This window comes from Convolutriloba macropyga, chromosome 2, assembly GCF_964194025.1.
Source record: "Convolutriloba macropyga chromosome 2, txConMacr16.3, whole genome shotgun sequence".
Classification (NCBI taxonomy): Eukaryota; Metazoa; Xenacoelomorpha; order Acoela; family Convolutidae; genus Convolutriloba; species Convolutriloba macropyga.
This window is the reverse complement of record NC_134469.1, coordinates 65,882,655-65,894,209: the sequence shown is the minus strand read 5'-3', so window position 1 is coordinate 65,894,209 and position 11,555 is coordinate 65,882,655.

Below are 11,555 nucleotides of genomic sequence, written 5' to 3'. Positions count from 1 at the left end.
TGTGCGTGGTATCATTAAAAAGCTCGTCCAGCGTAGAATTCGAAATTAAAAAGATTTTTTTGAATTTCGTTTTTTTCGAGGAGTTATCGAGGCTTAAAGTTTCATGTGAACACTGGATAATTGGTTCAATTTTGTTCACTTTTACCGTAATTTTCGTTCGAATTAACGTATTTCTACGAAAAATTTAATTCAAAACTAGATTTCACGCCAAAAAGTAAATCAATTTTAGGTTTTTAATAGACGAAAGGAGATAATAAAGACTAGTTCTAGTCTTAGAAGGAAGTTTAATATATAAAAAAAAATCGAATTAGGTTTGGGAGCTCTTTTTTTAGAAAATTTTGCAATTCTTTTGTTTTTTCAAGTCACCTAGAGACTACTAGACACATTTAATATCGAAGTTCCGTTAATGACAAACCTCTTTTACGATCAAATGAAGCCCAATGAACAAAAAGTTTGTTTCGAAGGGATCGCTCATGTTTTTTTTTGGATTCCTATCTCAAATTTCGTAATTTCAAATGAAACTTTGATTTATTTTTTGAGGTTTTACTAAAGCTTTATAATCCTATGGCATAAACTTATGGACTAAAGGTGCAATAGATTTGCTAATGAGCAATAAGTGAACCTATCTAGTGCTGTGAGTGGACAGCTAATGGCTGTTAAGACTTTGAAAATAAATTTTCGAAATTTTTTTAAAATTAGTAAATCATAAACTTATTTTTGTGAACTGTAAGTTCGTCTCTCAAAAAAACAGGATTGAACTCCTTCATACCACTGCAACATACGTTAATCTCATTGGCGGCTTTATCAAACAAATATTGGTTATACGTCTTCAATGCCACAAGATTTCAAATTTTTTTAAAAAATTTTTCGGACATTTCGTTTTATTGGTTCATTTTGAAATCTTATCACGTCATCCTAATATTGATGGCTACATCTTCTTTTAGTTAAGACGTCCAAAAGATCATAGATAAAACTTTCTGAGAAAAAAATATGGTTTAAATGGCTTCAACACTTTCTTCTCCCATTTTTCTAAAGAAATTTTGTCTTTTGCCTGTATTTGTTGTTTTTTCATAGCCATAAGACATATTGTGATGTCTTATTGATTACCTAGGCATGATAAACATCTTGGTATTCACGTTGTGGCATAGCTGAGCGTATTCATTGAATTCCTATGAAAGCTTTTGAGTTTAATGGCTGTTAAGACTTTAAAAATTTTTTTTTTTGAATTTTTTTTGAACATAAATCAATCTTAAGCTTATTTTCGTGGTTTGTAACCCAGTCTCGGTAATGACAGAAACGCTTTTTTTCTACATCAACGGCAATTTATATTTATCTAGTTAGTGGTTTTGTCTTCTAACTATTGGTTTTTTTGGCTTCGGTGAACGAGTTTTCATAATTTTTATAATTTTTGGATTTTTTTTTAGTAATTTTGGTTCCTTTTGAAACCGTATTACATTATCCTAATATTGATAGCTCCCATTGGCTTAGTGAAGACGTTCAATGGATCGTTGGAAAAGTTTTCAGAGAAAAAAGCTTATGGTTTAAATAGCTTCGACACTTTCTTCTCTCAATTTTCTACCGAACTTTTGGATTTTGCCTGTTTTTGTTTTTGTTTTCATAGTCAATGACTTGTTGTAATGTCTTATTGATAAATTTTGAATGACAAACATCCTTGTCGTCACATCATCTAGGCATAATTTAGCGTATTAAATGCCTTCCGTTGAAAGCTGTTTAATTTTATGACTTTGATACTATGGGTTTTCTCAAAAATTTCGTGGTTTTGATGTACTTTTCTTTGCCATACGACTTATTGTGATGAGTTATTGATTTCACATGTATGAAACCTATGATTGCTATTTCATCAAGGCAGAATTTAGTGTGTTTAATTAACTGCGTTGAAAATAACTGAATTTAATGTCTTTGATACTAGGGCTTTTCTCAAAAACTTGGTGGTTTTAATATCTTTGTTTATATTTGTTTTTTTTTCAAGTCATTTTGTAAAAATAGAAACAATCACCTTGCTGTTAAAAAAATATTGAAAATAGAAGAGTTTATACTGAAAACTTCATTCTCTAATGGCTTTGAAATTTTTCTCGCTTAATTTTTGTGAGTTTGCTTTTTTTATTTTTAGGTAGCCGTAAAATTTTGATCGGTCCCATAAACCTGTAATGTTGCCTGTATTGTTGCCCATAAACTTGTAATTAGTGATGTTACCCGCAGCAGTCAGTTTAAAGCCAATAGTCTTAAAAATTATGATATTATACATCTTCAAATATTTTTCAAACTTTTCAGTTTTTTTTGTTCTTTTCGTCAACTTATTCTTGTCATTGAGAAGTCCACTCCAATTCCTTGAATTTCAAAAAACAACTTGTCTACTAATATTATGTCGTAACTGATGTTTTGTTTGCTGGACATTATGCGTTTTCATAAAAAATATTGTGAGTGGTGTATTTGTGTTTCTTTTTTCTCTTCTTTTAGCTTATTCAGGTAATAACAGATCCCAATGATTTTCAAATGTGGCCCAAATGAACGAACTTCTTTTCTCTTTTAGTATAATTTTAGCTGAATCAGCATTAATGTAAACTGAAATAATAAATAAATAAAATTCAGATAATAGCTAATGATTTTAATGGCTTCAATAATTTACGTTAATGTTCTTATTTTTTTGAGCTTTTCTGGGTCTTTGTGTAAATTGTTCGTTTTTTTGAGGTTTTCTGCGTATTTAGTTTATTCCTATGGTTTAGTCTCAGCAAAGACAGGTCCCATTAGTTTCATATTGACTTTTTAGTAAATTTATCAAGAATTATTTTGTTAAAAAGCTAAAGATTTTTTAGACTTTTGAAATTATTTGGTTTAAGAAATGTTGATTGATCTTTGACTTTAACCTCATTTTTTTTCTCTATGTCAACATTTTACCTAAGCTCATTATGAAAAACATACATCTGCTGTATAGTTAGGAAAAGCTGAATTCGTGGAGTTAAGGTTTTATCTGATTGCATTTTGACGTTGTTACTAGGTGCTTTTAAAATTATATATTGAGTTTCTGCCGAGAAAATTTTGATTTTGCATATTTTGTGGTTTGCTGTTTTTTCTCGTAGTCTTTTTATTGGTAGATCTCTTGACCGCTGTAATGAGAAATGGCATTATGTAATTCAATTAGTATTTACGTTTTGTAACGTGTTTTTTAAAGTCAAACTTCTATTTTTGTTATCTCTTCATTTGGTTGACAATTAAGTCAAAAATGTAGATGAGCTCGGGTCGGAAGATCAGGTGCGAACGCACATTAACGAGCCGCCTTGTTTGAATTAAATCAGGAAAGTAAACCTAAATTTTGAAGTCTGATGTTAGTATCATTAACATATATTAATAACACATAACAATATAGCACAAAAGGATGTAGGCCATGATGGAGGCCCCTAAGAATGTTTTTTTGTTATTTCAGTGCTTAACAACGCATAACGACTCTAAATTATTTTTTCAATAATGTCAGGTGTTTTGAAAATTTTTATCATTGCAGCACAACCAGCAATTTTTAAATTAATTCTCAGAATTTCTGCAGAATACATAATTTCCTGCTTGACCCAGGAAGGCTTCGCACCCAGTGAAAAGACTAGGTAAAAAAGTGGACTAAGCAGTGTAATTATATAGTGTAATTCTACGAGTGTAAGTTCCTTAAAATTTTAGTGTATTTCTAAGAGTGTATTTTTGTTAAAATTAAATTCTTCCACTAGTTTCCCCTGCTAAAAATTGGACTATAGAGTGTAATCATAAGAAGTTTTTAAGAGTATAAGAAGAGTAGAATGAGGAATGTAAAGAGGGTAAAAGGAGTGAAGTTTTTAAGAGTATAAGAAGAGTAGAATGAGGAATGTAAAGAGGGTAAAAGGAGTGTAATTTCCTCAAAATTACACTTACACTCTTTTCCCGCTATTTAAGAGTGGAAATTGCTTTACACCCTTATTCTCTCTTAATGACGTTGCAAATTGGGTGGACACCTCGGCGCAGGAACGATTAATTGTATATTTTAATTACAATTTCAGCTCTTTTTAATGTCGGCGTTTAATTTCGGCTCTTTTCGAAGTCGCGTTTAATACGGTCCGATCAATATACTAGATTGAAAATAACCGTAATTTATTCCAGTTTGTTCTTTGACCAATTCAAAGCGATACACTGGCAGCATACGGTGATTAAAACAGTGAGGAGATTAATCAGTGCGGAGATTAATTAATGAGAAGCTTAAATTTTGGACTTCCGTTGTTTGTGGCAAGATTACTGTCCAACTTTGGCAGCAGTGACGACTCATCAAACAGGCATACAAAAATAGAACTTTCAACAAATCTGATTGGCCGATAAGTTTAAAAAAATAAAACGTTAAAGGCCGAATAAGCCAACATTAGACAAAATCTAATTCTTGATAACAAAATCTAGCGCGTTTGGCTATGACTCACGGGTCATGTCTCAGCGCCAGTGGGACTTGATTGACTCTATCGCAACAGAACATCTGACCAGTTGACCTTAAATTGTGTTTGTTACAATCCAAAAAATTTGGATTTCATTGGCCCTCTGTCTTTTTACGACTCAGAGAGGAGTATTGCAGAAGTCTTTTAAACAATTCAAAGAGTTTTGAATTGTATTGGGGCGCTGTCTTTTCACGACACGAAGAGAAGGAATGGTGATCTACTTTTTTAAATCGGTGTTAGTAGGAATCCAATCCCGTGAAAAGAATCGCTTGATTCAATCAGCAGAACAGAAGTAAGCCAGGGAGAGAATTTTGAGTGGTTTTTCTTCATTCTGAGAGAGAGCAAAAAAATAGGTGTGAAAAAACTTTGAGCTTAGCGAGCATAATTTATTGATAACTTTATTGATCAACAGCAGTTCTTTTAAAGCAGTTTTGCAGTTTTTACTCTAACGTTTTCAGCCAAATGCGTTCGCGTCTTTATTATCTGAGCTGGATATAGTACGTTTGGGACCATTTTTGATTTTTTGAAGCAAATACTAAAGTTTTTGATGCAATTTGAGCTGTTTTTGCAATTTTGCCCAGTTGCACATTTTTAGCAGTTTTTGTAAACTTCTTTTTTCCAATTCACCGCTAGAGTTGTCAAGTCGCATCCATTGCTTAAGCAGTTTAGTTTGCATTTCGATCCAATTGAATTTTATTTTGAGCTCTATTTTTAAAAAAAATGAATAATTAAAATCTAATTTAGGCCCATCTTCTTTCTTTTTAAAGTGTTTTGCCCATTTTATTCTGAATTAAAGCTCTCTGCAATAGCCATTCTTGTTCACTAATAAATTTAGAGATATTATATTGGAAATGAAGTTTATTGTTACTAAGGGGCGGCTCTTTCGAGTTTTTACATGGCCATTTATAAGTTCTGTAATTTTGTAATTTCTATCGGTTTTCCGCGGGAACCTTTTCCGATGATTAGCAATTTTCGGATGAACTTTGGATTGTTCATCGATCGAGCAGCAGAATGGTTTAAGGTTTCCCCGTATAATTGTCGGAAATAGCTTCTTAAATTTTTAAAACAATTTCGTAAATTTCTTCTTTTTTTCCCTTTACCTTTCCTGGGTTTCCTCTGTATGCACCGTTGTGTCTTTAGTTTTTTGAAATCATATGTTTTTTTTATTTTGATGTCATTCTGGTTTCACTCATGTTTTCAATTTCATCAGTTAAGTTTTCGATATGACTAGTGAATTATTTAATAGGCTCTTTTCATTTGGAGAAGGGAGGGCTGGCTAGTAATTTAGTGAATGTCCACTTCCAGTCTGTTCCGGAGTCGTTCGTCTAGGTTTATTTAAGATCTGTTTACAAATTTTCGTGATTTTTGCAGTGAAGTTGGCATATTGATTTTGGATGAGCCAAAATGGGAAATTGAAAAAAAAAGCAGACGGCACAAAATTTTGTTCATCTTTAAGCAGAGTGATTCAACTTTTAAGCAGAGTCATTCAACTTTTAAGCAGAGTGAGAAAATGATGTTTGAATTTAAGTTCGCGTGTTCGATTCTGATTTTTTTGTTCACGTTTCTGTCTCCGCACTTTGTTTTCTGTTTTACTGTTTCTGCAATTTTCATAATCATTTTTTTCTAAGTGATTTATGCAATCCATTCATAATTGTTTTAGTTCTATTTTTTGGCAAAAATTTATTTGAATTGTTTCTCAGAACTTGTCCTGCTATGTTTTTTAAATCACTTTTATTGGAATGAATCTAGAAGGAGGAAATAAAAAGCGAGAAAAAATTTCGTTTAGATTGTGGCTGGAACAAAACTGAAGAGCGAAGCAAAAACAGAATCGATTTTTTTATACCGCTATTTTGAAGAGAGATGAAGTAAGAAGTTAAGGTGTGAAGAAAGTTTCTGTAAGCGAGCGATTTTTTTTTGTTCACGTGCGGCTTTTGTAAAACAGCTTTTTTGTAATTTTTTGGACGTAAAGTTTGATTTTGATATTGCGTATTGGGAGTTGTTTCCTAATTGTCTGAACGTTTCTGGTAAATAATGTTAAAATTTTTGCCAATTTGCATGTTTTTCGGCTATTGTGCTGTATTTTATGCGAAATTCAACTATTTTCGCTGACTGTTTTTTTTCTACTGCCTTAAGTAGGAAAAGGAGCCTCCTACTTACTTTTTAGATGCAAATTCAGTGTGTAACCTTAGTGATAAAAATTTTATTGCTTGTTGAGAATTATGACAAAAAATTTAGAATTTTTCAACAGTTTTCTCAATATTTTGCAGTTTTCTCTGTATTCTTAGAAAATTTTATGAGCCTTTTATGACTTCCGTATTGTTTTACAAGCTTTTTAAAGTTTTCTTTCTGCTTCAAACATTTTTTTCTTTGATTTTTTGTTCCCTTTTTTAGTACCTTTTTTACTTACTTTTTAGATACAAATTGAGTCAAGTTTTAATGTTAAAAAATTTTTCTTGTTGGAAACTAAGACCAAAAATTCAGAACTTTTAAACCGTTTTCTTAATTTTTTAACAGTTTTTCTCTGTTTTCCCAGAGACCTCTATGAGTTTTTTTGACTTCCCCATTGTTTTGCCAGCATCCTAATCTTTTTTGTGCTTAGACCATTTTTTCTTTTGGCTTTTTGTGCCGCTTTTTTGTAAGTTTTGTATGCTTTTTGTGAGACGTTTTTACGCATCTTTCTATTACTTCGAAACTAGATAAAGAGGTATAATTCATGGGCATCAAGTTTCATTAGAAACTCTTAGTTGGTTTCAGTACTCCTTCAGGTGCTTAGATTAGTGCAGCTGCTGAAAAGGCTTTCTTTCAAGGATAAAATGTCATTTTTAGGAGTTTTGAGCCCAGAATTAATGCAATTTTTAGGAATTTTACGTCATTTTTGAGTTATTACTTTTATCAGTCTTATATTTACTGTAATTTTCAATTGTATTCAACTTGTATGAAAATTCATGTATTTCTACAGCCTCAGGGACCACTGAGTTTTCTCTGGAAAATGATAAAAAGATCACTATAAGATGTTTAGTAGCAACGAATATGTTATAGACATTTTAATATTGAAAAATATATTTGTTTGAGGAAGTTTGTATTTCTTTTCAAGTTCTCCGAAAATTTTTGTCATTCTTTGAGTTTTTCTAACTACAGAGACCCAAGGAGCCTCCTCTGAGGTTTCATAACAACTTACCGCATAGGTGTTTTGTGAAAAGGATTAGTATTCAACATTTTAATATCACTGATTTTCAAAACTTTTCAGGTAAAATTTAAAATTTTTAAATTTTCTTAAAATAATTATGTTCCAAATTGATCAATTTTTAGCAGCCAGTGAACCTTTTGGGGCTAGAAATTGGATTACTGGTTGGTTTTTGAAAACAACGAGATGGCTCTGAAAAATTTAATTTGACGAATTTTAGCAATTTTCAATAAAATTTGAAACTGCTGTCCGATGTTCAATCAAAAATTTGCAAGTCATGGAAATCTGGAAGAAAAAAGTGATTTTGAACATATTAAAATTGCAAAATTTTTAATATATGTGTAAATTTGGTAATTTTCATTTTTTCAAGCATTTGTCAAATTTCTCAAGTTTAGCCATCTTTACTGGCCAATAAATTCCTTTCAAGGCTCGTGCGTGGGTTAACGGGTGGATTTAAGTTGATAAATTTTGAACTTTAGGATAAAACCTTCAAGAATTTTAGCAATGCATATATTTTTGTTCAGTTTGTTTGATTAACTTAGTTTCTCCAGTTTTGAGACTGTTTGCCTTTTGGCTGGCCTTGTTTAATTTATCTGATGGTCAGATACATAGTTCTAAGTCTTTCATTCACTTTTGTAGATTGCTTTTCAGGTATTGTCCTGCTATCTTTTTTTCTGTTATATTTTTTTGGTTAGCCATAAAAAGTCAGTATTTTGGTACGTCTGTAACTTTTCACAAACGAATTTGTTTTCATAAGTTTGGTATGTGCTCTAGTCTTAGAATTTAGTAGAAAAAATGCTAAAAATAACTTTTATGCAACTAAGGATTTTTTGCAACTAAGGATTTTTTGCAACTAAGGATTTTTTGCAACTAATAACTTTTTTCCAACAAAGGAGTGCAATTTGATTGAAGTTTAAGGTTACGCTGATTTATTAGTTAAGAGTTCGTGTTTTCTTATGAATGAATTGGTGCCCCCGTGGCATGTCAGATAGCAGAAGTCCCATTTAGCCAAAAATTTCATCGTCTATTGAAATTACACTTTTTAGCTAAAGATAAAATTACATTAAAGTAAGAACTTAGTTCCTGGCGTTAACTTGTTTGGTTGTGGTTGATTCAAATCAAGTCCCAGGGGCTGCTGAGTCATGGTCATTTCTCACGAGGCATGGATAAATGAGCTCATTACTCTTTTAAACTCAGTTTCTTTACAATTAAGATAGCGTAACTTCATTTTCATACGCCAAAAAAAACCAGTAGAAGACAACCGTGTTCTATTTTAAAATCTGCGTTGATTCTTCTTATCTATAAAGCTTCGTTTTCAGATTTAAAAAATTAGTTTATCATAAAAATGCATATTCGGTGAAATTTGCATATTGGGTGTTTCAAGATGATTAATTGCGAGCAATTCATTTTTAAGCCTGAAAAATTTACTCTGAAAATGTGTTCGCTTTTTTGCCCCTAAAATCGAAAATAGCGCCACATGATAACACCAGAATAAGACGAAACCAGGTATGTACAAATGCAATAGATCGAAGCTCAGATAAAGTTCCTACATAGGCGGAGAGCCAACATTTTTGTAGCGGAATATTTTGCTTGCAGTATAGATTTTACTATTTTACTCGAAACTCAAGACTAGCCAGTGTAAATTGGAACAAAAAAGAATACTGGGCATGCCAAAAAATGTCGTTAGACTGATTCAGGGCTAATTTGCTCTGCTACCAATATCGGTGGGTTCGAACACAGATATTGAATATGAGAATGTTACAGTTGTTTAAAAACCTCAAACAATTTATATTTCGCTTACCAATTTTACCACCCGAAGCGAAAAACCTAGTCTCATGTTTGCAATTCATAAGCACTATTCACGTGTAACTTGCTTTAAGTTGCACTAATCTAATATAACTGTTTGACAAAAAAATATATACAAGAATATCAGAAGCCATTTTCTTGAAGTGTCTCACAAATAATTTTTTGGCCTGATAATTGTATTTAATCATTGATCAATTTACATTACGAATGGCCGTCTATTCTGATCATCTCATTGTTTAATTCTTTGAGGCCCTTTTTATGCAAAAATTTTCATGTTAACACTTATTTCTCACTGTGTCAAATAAAATATAGAGTTAAGCTTTAGAAAACTTCTATCGTAGCCTCAAATGGCTTCTGAATATCAAGATTTTTCCTCATTATTTTCAAGTTTATGGTTTATAGCTAACCTTTGAAAGTCAGTAATCAAGCTTATAATTAGAAATTTATTGCTTTAACATCGAACTGTCTACTGTCAATAAAAGAGTTTCACGAGATTTACAAGGAAAACTTTTGTGTTTCCATTTTGTTTATGCAAATCAATGGTTTCCAAATTTCGTTTCGTCTCTTTGCTCCGAAACCAATCTTGTAGCAACATTTAATGCACCGCGGAGCGTGCAAAGACATTAATTGATCGACTGACGCAATCATTGTTTAGTAAAGTGATTCAAACGCAGATATTTGAGAACCAATGGAAACTAAGAGACAGCAGAGGGCACAAAACAACATACTTACTTACGACAAAAAGTAGAATTATCAGATCCTGCGACTTCTCGATTTTGTTCAATGGCTGGGACTTGAAATTGTTTTTAAGAAAGAAAGTTCAGCATGACACTAATTGACTCGTTTTTGACTGCGATCCAATCGATTATTTAAGAAAAACAATTTCGAGCAAACAATAGGCATCCGTCGGAAAAGTTAACACTTCACATCTTTTGCAACAAAGTTTAATATTTCTTTCATCCCTGCCTTCTGCTCCTACATAAAGTTAAGCTGCATGTTGCAATCAGAAACAAGCACTTAACTTTTATATATAAGAATTTATTTGCATAATATATATATATATATATTATATATATATATATATATATATATATTATAATATATAGATAAATATATATATATATATAATATATATATATATATATATATAGGAAATTATATTTTATTTGATTTTTTCATTGAGCTTTTTTTGCAATCAGATTTAAGACTTTAAATGACACAAACGGTCCTAAAGCTCAGTTTCTTGCTAAGTGTTTTCAGGTAGTACCGTCTGTCAAAAAGTACAACCATAGGAATTATTTTGTCAGAGTTATGGTTTGACATTAATTGTTCTAAACATAAGAAATAAATTGTGAGATGTCAATCTAATTCAAAATAGCATTATACCAATCAAAAAAACCATTGTTTTAATGATAAATTAATGCTTTGTACACGACAAACAAAAACAATATAAGTTATTGGAAACAATTATTTCTCAACTTATTGAAAATTTGCGAGGACTACCAAATTGCAGTTATGGTTTTGGAGATTAAGGAAAATGTGAAAAATAATAGTACCGATTTTGATAAACTGACAGCTTTCTCCGTTTTTTTGACCGAAATTAATGAGTATCATTGCTTAAAAATCTCTATGCAGGTCATAGCTATGAAAATTTTTGACATACTGACAAAGCGATAGTTTAAACAAAAGGGAAAGTGAAGCTTAGTCTTTTTATTATGTATACTCCATTGAAAATAAATTGATTTTGATTGGTGGCATATCGAATTAAGAAATTAAATCGTTTTCAGTTGAGCTTTAGATTTTAACAATCTCTCAAAATGTTGTAGAAATTCTGATTTCAAAACAGAAATTCTTTGTAAAATTTTACGATTAATGCCTTGTGATATTGATTAATAAGTCAAAGATTTGAAAAAAAAAACCTATTGATAAACTGAAACATAAATATAAAATGAAGTATATATATATATATTATATATATATATATATATATATATATATATATATATATATTGATGTATATATATATATATATATATATATATATATATATATTGATATATATATATAATATATATATATATATATATATATATAAAAATAATTCAAAA